Below are 13,693 nucleotides of genomic sequence, written 5' to 3'. Positions count from 1 at the left end.
ATTTTTGAGAATAACGGTTTGGGTAGGATTTGCCAGTTTAAAAATATGACGCTACGTTAATATATGTGAATGCATTGACTTACCTGAATCAAAGACTCACATTGCATGTATTTGAAATACCTTATTTATGAGATTTTATTGAAACTTCACTGCGCAATTTCTCAAAACATCCAACGTGTCTCTTATTATTGTTTATAGCTCAGGTCTTCAAACGATATTTACTTTTTATCGGCACTTTCTTAAACCGCGAGCTAATGAATCAGTCAGACAGTTGGTACTGTTCATGTCTAACATTTTTTTTATAGAATGGTGAAGCAATTCTCGGTGCATCACAAGTGCTACCTACAATTCCATCTCAGAACTATCTACTTTGAGGATAGACACTTGTCACGAAACAAACTTCCTCTGTGATACTTGGTTCACCCACACGCTGCACCCCCATATACAGTCAAGTTAAAATGCATGAACTAGACAAGCTGTTCGTAAATCACTTGACACCTGGACTCCTTACTCCTGAACTGGCACACAGTGGAAGACTTGAGGCTGCCAGTCTTACGTGTCTGGCCACCCACTATTAATAAGCAAGCCCTACAGTAGTGTAGGAACCATTACATATTTACCGTTGCGTTGTATTATCAATTAGCTCCTTTATGTGTTGTGATGTGAATAATGAAGCAACTTCTGGTACATTTCAGGAACTGATTACAGCTGAAAGAAGTAACTTTCATGATATTCTTAAAAGCATGCATCGCAAGTGGGAGCAAGTATAACTATAAGAGGACTTTGTGAGGAAGATTTTATTTACATACGTACTCTTTCAAATGCTGTAACCTCCACCACGATGTGTCATGTACGGATACTGGCACTTGAGAAGAACGTTCTTAATTGTGACTTACGTAATCAGTTTTACAGTCTAACGAAATAGTGATAACAGTTCTGTAATTTTAAAAATAATTTAGATTCGTGACGAAATACAGTCGAATAGTTTTTTCTTTTACCCCTCAGGAAATTTCATTTTCTTCAGAGTTAAATGAAATTACCCCCAGGTTGGGAACCACTGCTCTAGAGTAACACTTTCCATAAACAGATGCGACTTTTGGAGTTACAGAACACGTAAGTATGAGGAACGGGGTTCTTCAAGGTAATGTTCGCCAATTGTGCAATATTACTGAGTGTACAATGTATTTGACATTCGTAATATTGCTGAAGGGAATTTACCTGGCAGCTTCTCTGAAACTGTCACGCAACGTATTTCATATTGTTATGTGCACATCCATCCTCACAGTCAATGTAGTCAACCCTTTTATACTACATCATAACTGCAGACAATATTCAATACTACCATTGACTGCCCAGATAAGTACTTCTTCTGGTCTTTGTCTTTTATTACGGTGACGGGGCAGATATTTTCTGCAACATTGAAAGCTTCCTAGCTGACTCGGGCGACATAAAAGAAGTTTACTTGTGAGGTCCAGAGGGGGAGGGGGGGGGGGTGTCCAGAAAGATGTTCAAAGATGAAAGTTGAGTTTCAGCGCAGGTAGAGGGCGCAGAAAACACTTCTGCTCATCTCTGCAGTCTGGACGTCCCAAGAGCTGGCCTATCTCTCATGAAACTCCGTTGTATGATTCCTAAAGAGATCCTTTGGGAAAGTTAAAGTGTGTAGCCAGGTGCAGACACCAGCATGGGTGAGGGGGACCCGCTGTTACTCTGCGATCTCGGCACGGAAGAATTTTAGTTTAAAATTTTTGCAACGGTCTCTCTAATTGACTCACAATAATTATCTCTGTATAATGTGTTCTTTCCCTCATGTACCTACAAGTATACCGCTCGACAGGCCTGGATTAGAAACCTGCCATGGAGTGGGAGAGGTTTTCTGCCTTCCTTCCCATGCCAGGCTATCACTGGTCAACAGTGACAAAATTCGCGGGGAGTAGAAGTTTGTTTAACTTATTTACAAAATTATTATTGGACGGACTTTGCAAGGCCTGCTACAATTGGCCGGCGAGATTCCTATCTTGACAGAAACGTCCAGGGGGTAAGTAATAGGAAACTTGTTAATGGGAGACGGAAGAGTGATCACTTGCTGCCAGACGTCCGATGAGACAAGACTTACTGTCTCACAGAAGGATGTCTCTACTTTAGTACTGAGTACAGAGTGTGAGCTGGACTCAGAATTTCCAGCCGCTACTGCTTCTGCCTTCCACATTCAAGCTGTATGCAAGCGGCAAGAACGAACCGCCGATGCAGTCACCGAGTCGATGGGGATGCGATCCTAGTTAACTTTCATCAGGAGCTAATTGCACAGTTTTAACTTTCACAGCCAGCTAGTTGCACTTTGACGTTTCTACTGGTGTTCGTACATGTTTTTCCGGGTTCTTTCTTTAACCACTAACACTTTTCACAGTCACTGGCCATAACCGTAAATTGGTTTCATAATTATGCTTTTATTGTGTTCTCCCACCCATGCGAAGGTTAGATTTCATAATCACAAACCCTTATCCATTTATTGAATGCTCACATACATATCTCTGTGAGTGGTTCATATGCTGATGCTTTGTGGTAATCATTCAAATTGTTGTAGTGACCACTTGTTTCTGTTGTAGACAAATGAGCCCTTCATCAACATATCCATGGAGTGGGCCATTGTATCAGGAGTCCGTCAAAAAGACGTTTCCATTGCATGAAATTATTTTCCTTCTTAAATCTGCATGATCTTATGGGGCGCTTCCCTTCTCTGTAGGTCACCAGTGATTGGGCTTACAGCATCTTGGGCGTATGTTAAGCAGCTCAGCAGCACCTCACATGGGAAGAATATTAAATGTAAATCCACAGGGTTAAAGAGGATCAGTAGTCACAGGTATGGAAATGATAAATGTAGGTGGATATAAGCTTTCAGCACATGTAAGTAGAGACACTATGAAGAGAGGAGGAGTTGCCATATATGTTAAAATCTGTCACAGTGTGAAAAATTTGGAAACTAAATAATTTACTGTAGAGCAACATACAGAAGCAAGTGCATGTTAACTCAAACTAAAAAATGGCACTTTTATAATTGTAGTTCTGTATACATTCCCATTGGGAAATTTTCAACTATTTTTGAAAAACTCAGATTCTTTGTTGTGCTGTCTGTCAGATAGAGGAAAGCAAATTGTTGTTTGTGGGGATTTCAATGTAAATTTTCTGAAAGAGTCCGATAGAAAGATGAAATAAAAACCTTTCCTGTTAAGAATGGTCTGCTTGATCATGATGCACAGCCAGTTACAGTATATGATATAGCTCCATACAGTAAGGCAAAACAGTCCTCCAAAGTAGTGTGTTCAATAAACGATTTAACAACCGAAAATTTTAGGGAAAGCTTGCAACAGTGAGACTGGGATGACGTATGGGGAACATGATGCTAACTTAAAATGTAACCTATTTCATGATATCTTTGTCAGTATATTTGAAAACAGTTTCCCTAAGAGAACAGTGAAATGTAATTGTAAGAAACCATGTAAACGCCATGTCTTACTAAACGGATAAAAATATCTTGTAAGCAGAAAAGGTAAATGTATCTTATAGCTAGGAGGATTAATGATAGCAAAGCACCGAGAAATTGTAAAAACTACTGCACTGTATTAAGAAAAGTAATTAAGAAGTCCAGAAGTATGTGCATTATGTCTGAGATTAGCACATCTGATAATAAATTTAAAACAATTTGGAACATTGTTAAAAGGGAAACAGGGCAACTGAGAGCACAGGAAGACTGTATTTCTATCAAATACAATGAAAAGTTTGTTAACAAGAAGTCAGAAGTAGAAAACATTTTTAATAATCATTTTTTAAGTGTTGTAGAGAAAATAGGATCCAGATATTCATTAGAAAATGCAAGGCAGTATATGGAAGAGACAATAATTATGCTATTTGGTAAAACTGCAATTCAACCCACCTCTCCTAATGAAATTAGGAACATAATAAATTCATTCAAAAGTAAAAGCTCACATGGAATTGAAGACATTTACAACAGAGTACTAAAAGCTTGTTCCCAACAAGTATGTAGGATTCTCAGCCACATATGTAGTAGCTCACTGAAACAGGGCATTTTTCCATATAGACTGAAATATGTTATTGTTAAACCATTGCATAAAGAAGGGGATAGGTCTGATGCTAACAACTACTACCCAATCTCACTTCTAACAGCTTTGTCCAAAATTGTTGAAAAAGTAATATACTCAAGAGTAGCATCACATATTTGTAAAAATGAAGTACTAACAAAACGTCAATTTGGTTTTCAAAAAGGCTTTTCAACCAAATATGCTATATATGTTTTCACTGATCAATTATTAAATGCACTGAATAACGGAACATCACCCAATGGGATATTTTGTGGTCTCTCAAAGGCTTTTGATTGTGTGAATCATGAAATTCTTCTAGATAAGCTTAAGTATTGTGGTATGACTGGGACAGTGCAGAAATGGTTTAGTTCATATTTAACTGAAAGAATGCAGAAGGTTGAAATTAACAGTACAGATAGCCTTCAAAAATCAACTGAGTCCTCTAAGAATGATGCCCTACAGACTGGGTGTTGTGTGATGTCCTTAGGTTAGTTAGGTTTAAGTAGTTCTAAGTTCTAGGGGACTGATGACCATAGATGTTAAGTCTCATAGTGCTCAGAGCCATTTGAACCATTTTTTGATGCCCTACAGGGTTCAGCCTTGGGTCCCATATTGTTCTTAATATACATTAATGACTTGCCACTCTATATTCCTGAAGATGCAAAGCTAGTTATATTTGCTGGTGCTACAAGTATAGTAATCACACCCAACAAGCAAGAATCAGCTGAGGAAATTGTAAATAATGTCTTTCAGAAAATTATTAAGTGGTTCTCTGCAAATGGACTCTCACTAAATTGTAAGGAAGCACAGTTTATGCAATTCTGTACAGTAAATGGCATAACACCATTGATAAATATAAACTATGAACAGCAGTCGGTTGCTGAGGCAGAATATTCCAAATATCTGGGTGTGTGCATTGATGGAATATTTGAATTGGAAGAAACACATCACTGATCTGCTGTAACAGTTAGGGCAGCTACTTATGTTATTAGGGTTACTGCAAATTTTGGTGATAAATATATCTGTAAATTAGCCTACTATGCCTATTTTCCTTCACTACTTTCATACAGCATCATATTTTGGGCAATTCATCATTATGAGAGAAAGTATTCATAGCACAGAAGCATGCAATCAGAATAATAGCTGGGGCCCACCCAAGATCAACTTGCAGACATTTATTTAAGGAACTTGGGATATTCACAGTACCTTTGCAATAAATATATTCACTTATGAGATCTGTCATTAATAACTCATCCCAATTTAAAAATAACAGCGAAGTGCATAGCTGCAACAACAGAAGAAAGTATGATCTTCGTTATTCTGGATTAAATCTCACTTTGGCACAGAAAGGGGTGAATTATGCTGCCACAAAAACCTTCGGTCATTTGCAAAATAGCATTAAAAGTCTGACGGATAGCCAACCAATATTTAAAAGGGAATTAAAGGAATTTCTGAATGACAATACCTTCTACTCAATAGATGAATTTTTAGATATGGGGAAGTAAGTGTAAGGTATATATATACATATACATACATATATATATATATATATATATATATATATATATATATATATATATTATTTTGTGTAAAGAAAACTTATGTTAAACTGACACGTTCCACATCATTACGAAATGTCGTATTCATGATCTATGGAACAAGGGTTAATCTATGTATGTATGAGATCGACCAAGAACCAGATGGAGAGATGGAGTCATAACGACCTGCTGAAAATGGGCCGTAGGAAATAGAAAGCTCGACTGCTAGATCCCAGAGAAGAAGAAGAAGACATTGAAAGTGACATAATTTCTCTACATTATCTCTTTCAGCCTCTTTGCACTTGGTTCATCTCTTGACAAGCATCCAGATTCGACCTGAAAGAGATTTATAGCATCTTGCACATCCACTCTTGCAGCGCCACAGCAGCCTCTCATCAGAGGCCAACTTGGATTCCTGCATGTCCTCCTACATCGGATCAAAGCGGCGAAAATCAGTTGGTGTTAGGTCAGGTCTATACAGCGGGTACTCCGGCAACTCAAAATCGAGATTTTGAATGCACTGGATTGTTTCCCCAGCTGCATGAGGCCCAGAATTATCCAGCTGCATGAGGCCCAGAATTATCCTTAGCCAAAATCACAGTTTATGGAAGCTTAGCTCTTCGTTTTAGGCGAATCCGGCTCGGACTCATACGTCACCCCGGACACGGCACAAAAGCTGACTAGCGATGGTGGGCTCTCGCCAGACGCCGTGGCCGGCCCCAGGCGTTGCGCTCGGAATCTCTACGATGCTGACCTCAACTAAGGCGTGACGCCTTTGTCTAGCGACCAGCATCGATAATGTCAAAGCACTTCGATTCGTCTAACAGCATTGTCACGTCATATGATAGAGAAAACCCGCCATGGATTGGAGTTGGATTTCATCAGGCTTGGACGACTTGGCTGTGGATTTCTAGGCTTTCTGGTAAACTCTCTTGTTCTGGTTTGGCTCTCTTCAACTTCGACTCAGCGTGGACTGGTTAAGATCTAATTGTACTGTGTTTCAGTTTTGAATAAATCAGAATATTCGCCAAGCTGCATGAAATACTTCAGAGGTTGCCACTGAAGTATTCGAAACTACTTGGCTTCCACACGTATTATAAAAACAAATGTACGTATCTGTGTACGTGTATGTTCTACAACTCCTCTTAAAACACTGCACTGATTTCATCCAAACTTGACTCACATATCCCTTACTCTCAGGCAACAATCGCTGTCGGATAAGAACCACCTACCTATCATAGCTCAAGAGATATGATGTCATAAACAATGTGATGCGTGAAAAACTGCCGCATCAATATGACGTTTAAATTTATTACTTTTGTGCTATTAACTGTATTCGCATTACATTTCAAATGTGTTTTCGCTAGTACAGGTAAATAAATTTTTTCAATTACTTCACTGCTGACACATTACGTTTTCGGTTTTTGTTTCTAATAGAAAATCTGCAAAAAGAAAATACCGGGTTTGTCAGCTAGCATACTCTAATTTATGCACAACTAAGTACAATGTAATAACGTCATAACATTTCCATGCCGAGTCGAAGTCGAATAGAACCAAAACAAAACATGAACGTTTAACCAGAAAGCCCAGAAGTCCACAGCCAAGTCGCAGCACGCAAATAACATTGCAAATTGCAAGTAAATAGCGTGCCACATCTTCTGTGTCAGTCAGATGATGTCATAAGATTGCCGAACGATACGAAGTCCTTCTCCGTGGCGACGATTGAATCTGAGCCTTCATCATTATTGGGCCTGGATGTTCATTCTTGTAGCAAATACTGCGATTCATTGGCTGAACACTTAGAATGTGCAACAGGTCTAGTAAAGAGACTGCTTACACCACGCTTGTCCGCCCTATTCTGGAGTATTGCTGTGCGGTGTGGGATCCGCATCAGATGGGACTGACGGATGACATCGAAAAAGTACAAAGAAGGGCAGCTCGCTTTGTATTATCGCGAAATAGGGGAGATAGTGTCACAGACATGATACGTGAATTGGAGTGGCAATCATTAAAACAAAGGCGTTTTTCGTTGCGACGGGATCTTCTCATGAAATTTCAATTACCAGTTTTCTCCTCCGATTGCGTAAACATTCTGTTGGCACCCACCAACATAGGGAGAAATGATCATCACGATAAAATAAGAGAAATCAGGGCTCGCACAGAAAAACGTAAGTGATCGTTTTTCCCGCTTGTCGTTCGAGAGTGGAACTGTAGAGAGACAGCTTGAAGGTGGTTCATTGAAGCCCCTGCCAGGCACTTTATTGTGAATAGCAGAGCAATCACGTAGATGTAGATCTTCTGACCTGACGTTTAGGCCTTCGTAATGAGGCATTTCTCTGGGAATGGCTGCATACTCAAGAAGTTTTAACACGAGCTGAAACTTCCGTGAAAGTCTAGGGCCGTATGTGAGTTGATCTGGGTTACTTTTCATGACTTATTATCGAATACGGATCATTACACTCAATGCATCATCCAGTAGCACCCAGTACCCAGCAAGCCCAGTGAGTGCTCAGTTTAGGATCATGTACCACTATGTAATATTTATACCAAAGATTTGGAGCATCCTGAATAAGCTGCCATCTTGGAACTCACAAAACCTAATCTCACTTCCTTCTCAGGCGCCGAAATACCCATGATGAAAGTTTCTTCCACCACAAGAGCCCGAACTAGCTAGCAAAGGATTGAATGTAGTAACGCATGCGTGCGTTGGCCTCCTTGGATACGTGCTGGGTTAATAATTGGAGTTATGTCTGAAACTTAAAGTGCAAACTGTCGAGATCCTCTACATATGACTAGCAGAGATACCATCAGAATGATCACTAGGCAGGACCAAAGCGGAGATACTGCAAGAGCGAGTAGTCGATACGATGTGTTGTTAAAGTCGAGGGCAGGTTACTTAAAACCAAATAGTGTGGTCACACAGAAGAGTGCAGGTGAGCGGAAAGAAGCGCGTAATCCAACCGCGCTTTCGTTGCGCAACCATATTAGCTTACGGCAGGGAAATTTGAGTAAAGAATCAAGCAACATGAGGGAAAAGCACATGTTATATTTTGTCGCGCTAAACCAGGTGTGAAAGTCTGTAAAACTGTATATGAAACCAAACACAACCACCGGCCAATTATCAACAGGTGTGGGTTGTGTACATTGTGTGCTGTGAAGTATAAATTTCTATCAGCACAGTGGTACAATAAGAAAAATGGGGAACTGCATTAAATAACCGCATATGTAAAATATTTTAGCAAAAATAACACGCAAAGAATCAATGTTGTGATTTGTGACAATCCTATTTTAACAGGTAACCTTTACAAGACAAGGCATTCATGCTATTTCTGAATATTAGTACCCTGAAGAACCCATATCTTAATGCGATGGCTGGTATCAGTCTTCATCAATATTATGGGAAACTCAGAATTGGAAAAGGAGGCAATGAGATTCCATCTTACCAAAACTATTGTCAGCAGTAGCGGAAAAAGCTTTGAGAGCCTTGAATTGGAGGAAGAGATTATCTTAGTGGTAATAAAACAGCCCTGATCGCCTTTCCTTTGTTGATGTCAGATTATTGTTTGCTCCGAGTACAGATAAATTTCAACAACAAGTGAAAGTTAAAAGAAATCATGATAACTGTTTACTTAAATAAATTTGTGTTTTCCCGGCTAAACTGTTATGTTTTTATGGTTTGGCACCTTACCACTCCTAGCTCTTTGCTTTCTAACTTATTGCAATAGTTGCCTGTAATACTACATGCGTAACTAGTGATGTGCTTAAATTTAGTTCATTTAGCTTCACAAAAATACCAATGTTTAACTAAAACTTCTTCTGTTGGACAGGCATCGTCCAGAATAACTGGTTTCAGGTCAATTTAAAATTTACTTTGCTACCAGAAGGATATTTTATAGCACTGAGCAAATGATTTGCGGTTTCGTACTAATCTCCTTTCTGAGACACAGACAGTATTAGTAATGAAAAATATAGGTCGTTTTATCATCCAGTGCTGTAACTGCGAAAAATGATTATTCTTGTCAAATTGTGAGTGGTCGCTTACGACGAAATTCACGTGAGAATATAATTATTGTGAAGCAATAAGAAAACGCCAAAGTTTTTAAAGAAGCTTCTACAAGGTGGCTGAATGTGAACATCACATATTACTCCAACAGCTTCCTTTTTGTGCAGTAAAATACTTTCTCTGTAAGTGATAAATTACTCCAGAATGTATCCATAGACCACTAGTGAGTGGAAACATACCAATTTCCTTTATTTTCCAGTACTCAGCATCTGTATGAAGAGCAAAAGATTGAAATGTAGCAGACAAATTTGCATGCAATTTACATTAATTTTAATACTGGTTTAATAATTTGGAGAATGATAATGCATAAATTTATTAGTCGATTGAACTGAGAATATTTATTACAAAGATCTTGGTTCACAGTGACTGATTGTACAGTGGCTATGTAATTTTCCTCATTTAATATGGTGAAGGACTCTCTGATTTTTTTGAATGCTTTTGCATGCTTTAGAAGACACAGTTGTGGAGCTGAATGGAACGAGCAGAAAGACTATAGAGGAAAGGCGCTCGGTGCGGCCCAGACATTGAGTTTGTCGAACTGGACTGACGTGATGTCCCTGTGGGCTGCAGATCCATTGTCCGGTTTACAATGCCATGCCATCTAGAGGGGCACCGGGGTGTAGAGAAGTACCATGAGCTGTGAGTGAAGGCAGTTTTCGCATGCTTTGCAGACCGGCTTTGAAGATAGCCATCAGCCGTTTCTGTAAACACAAGGCGGCCAAAACAATGCGATTGCCTCGCAGGCCTTAATGCTTCTTGTTGGGAAAATGCGAGGTTGGTTTTTCAAAGTCAGACATCAGGAGTACAGAGCTGGTGCAGACGTTTTTCATTAGAAAGGTGGCGTTTTGAGACAGTATTGGCATCTAAATGCGACGCACTGTATTGGTGGGACTCTGCATTCTGGAAGGAAACCTCAGTATTGGGCCACAGTGTTTTCTAAATTTGCTATTGGCAACAGACACTGTTAGGCGGGAAGAAATATGGCACAGGAGAGTAAAGGAAAGGCAAAGTCTAGATCTGATAACGAATCCCGGTAGAGAGTGGTCCGGATTTGACGGTTGTCGCGGACTTTGGTTGAGAGCAGCGAGTAGTACAGCTTAGCAGAGGACCAGAGGACGGTGTTGCTGATATCAAAACATGCCCTCATCTACTCTGGGGAGATATCTCCATGCCAGCGGTGTTCATCTCGGCACACTAGAAACTTGACGATGAGCATTAATATTGGCACCAGCAGTTTAACTGATTTTGTTCCGGAATTCTGGAATATCATACTACTGGCCATCTCAGGTTCAACATTCATGCGTTGAATGTATGATCAGATTAACCACTCACCAACTTACCGTCACGGTTATTTCCATTGGGATTTTGTGGGATTAAATCTGAGTCTCAGATCGGGATTTGAGTTAACAGGATGCGACCATTATTAGGTAGTGGAGTAACACTGATTCCCATGATACTCTAATGCTGGTGAGTTCACACAGTTAGCGTTAGTCAATTGTTTCACTGTCTGTTTTTCAAGGGTGAGCATAATCAGATTTTTAATATAATAAACAACAGATTGTTTTCATCAGATACCTTCCAGTAACATGATATTTATACCCGAAACCCCCACTTTAGGGTCTACACCTAGGGTTGAATATTGCGTTATCCACTTCAGATTGTGCACATGTAAAGTTATAGGTTAAGTCTTATAGAAGTGGCCTGCCCATACTTACATTTCTGGGTTTGAAGATTAAACCATGAAGAGGGGATTCCGCAAGATGCTGAAATTACTTGCTTGACTGTCAGCATAGGCGAATGCATTTGAGGAGAGACATGTCATGAGGTAAGATAAATGCTCGATATACTGTAAGATCTCGTCCTCGATTGTACTGGCAGGACATAATGTTGCAATCTGTCTGAGGCTGGACTAAGATTATCATCTTAACGCATCACGTTCTTGAGTATGGCGTCAATCAAACATTCGTCACCCACGCATTGTTTTTCCACTGTAACATTCACGTATCAAGTGAAACAATCCTGCCGTTGTTGAAATTCTCTGATCACAGTAAGTTGTAACTTGTCTTCGTTTCACTTACACGAATTTTAATGATCCGGCCACATGGCATGTGGCCTAATCACAAAATAATTACTTGTGATCTGTGGCTTACCGTAGGAGTACTCCTACATAATTGTGGATAATAACGATCTACGAAATAATTCTAGATATTTATATGATTATGTATACATATCTGTTTGTGTATTAATTTAAGCATAGCTCTGGAATGCCTGCAGCAATTTCAAGCAAACGTCAAACACGTATTACTTAGTACACATTTGATACTTATATTAACACTGTAGCTATTTCTGAACGATAAAACCACTTTCAATATCCTCTTTAGACTGTACAATTCTTTATAAAAGATGACCTTTTTGGTTCGTTTATTATATTACATTCGTAGCCAGTTTCAAATGGACTTGCGTCATTGATATGTGTGTTACATTTAAAAACTGCACTGCGCAAAGGAAGTAAAGGATCAGTCATACAAAACCCTGTAATTGTCTCTCATTGCAACGCATAATTTTGAAATTTATTTCAAAGGTGGTTAAACTTTCCTCTGTAGTGGTGAAAAAGCGTGGCGCTCTGCGATGTCACCGTCAGGCTCAACGATGCTTCGAACAGCAGTATGTCGACACATGTGGAAAAAAGGCCAGTGGTTAGAATTTCATGTGACGTATACAGCGGATTAATGAAGTCAGATTAGCACCAAAGTACACCTAAATTCTGCCCAACTCCACCGTGGACGTGTCACACGTTTCAAAGGTCACCACACCTGTGTTACCCACATTTAGCACCTTCTTTTGTCGCCTCTATCATGGACATCAGCACAGCACCGCCTGGCGTTGAAATCACCCGGTTTCGTTATTAGTGGCCGCGGAAAACGTTTCATACACACCGTCGCTTACAATCGACACGAAAAGGCCTTAGGGGCAGATATAAAGGGCTTCAGTGAAATTAACCCTTTCCTTTCACACACGTTCCATAGCCGGAAACGATAGCTTACAGTGCGATGAGCAGCAGGAAGACATTTTTCAGAGTCTTTAATACTGCTGGCATCTCCCTGGCGCTTCAATCCTTCACTAAGAATATCGTGGGCTAGCAACCCTATCGAATGTGGTCTCACACCTTTGGATTTCAGTGTAAACACAATTTATGCTCTGGTGCACAGAGTGGAAGCACTAGGGACCTTTGAAAACCATTCGACGAAATTTGAGCGCAATCCAAAAGAGGAAAGGGTGTTTATGCTTTTTCAGTGCTTGTGTTTTGCGCCTTCCTGTGGTGTGATCACGCATGGGTGCAACATTGATACATACGAAAATACGGGGTGTTCAAAAAGTCTCTCCGCAGTGCACTGTGATGGTTAGCCGCGCGTGCCGTATGACTGTTCGCCTACCTGGGTAACTTCCCTTCAAGTGGACTCTCCCAACATTCCACTGTGTCGTTTATCTCAGCCAGCGTCAGTAGTGTTATGCCGGAGCCAAGGTAGCCCCTGAGGGCTGGCAACCCAAATTACGCCACAGGTGACAGGGTTGTCTATGTATACCGAGCACTACTTCTTGCAGTGGGATCTCGCGCCACGGCCTGCAGGAAGTATCACGACGCCAAAAACCTGAATGGATGGAGACAGCTATTTGGGGGTAAGAACCAGCCCCGAAGTTCAGTTCACTCCAGATGCCGACCTCGTGGACTTCGACCGCTGAAGATTACGTCTTCGTCTTTGAATTGGACTTTTACTAGTGTGTGTGTGTGTGTGTGTGTGTGTGTGTGTGTGTGTGTTACCACGAACCTTTGTGGAAAATTAGAAGTGAACTTTTGTTTGCCTCAATTAGGAGACTTTTACTGGCATCGTTATTGTTACCTTTCTATTGTTGTTCAGTCATAGACCTTGTAAACTTACATAAATAAAAGTTGTGTTTGTCACAAAATGCGAATTGCCAGTCACAACAAGTAGTATCGT

General features: G+C 40.1%; 1 protein-coding gene across 1 annotated transcript in view; it reads right to left on the bottom strand.

Annotated features, from left to right (window-relative positions):
- Positions 1 to 13,693, bottom strand: part of LOC124616058 — a 352,315-nt gene that overhangs the window by 32,446 nt on the left and 306,176 nt on the right. The gene's annotated exons all lie outside the window — the stretch shown is intronic.

This window comes from Schistocerca americana, chromosome 5 (assembly GCF_021461395.2).
Source record: "Schistocerca americana isolate TAMUIC-IGC-003095 chromosome 5, iqSchAmer2.1, whole genome shotgun sequence".
Taxonomy (NCBI): Eukaryota; Metazoa; Arthropoda; class Insecta; order Orthoptera; family Acrididae; genus Schistocerca; species Schistocerca americana.
The sequence above is the reverse complement of the archived record's forward strand: the minus strand, read 5'-3'. Positions and strand labels throughout refer to the sequence as shown.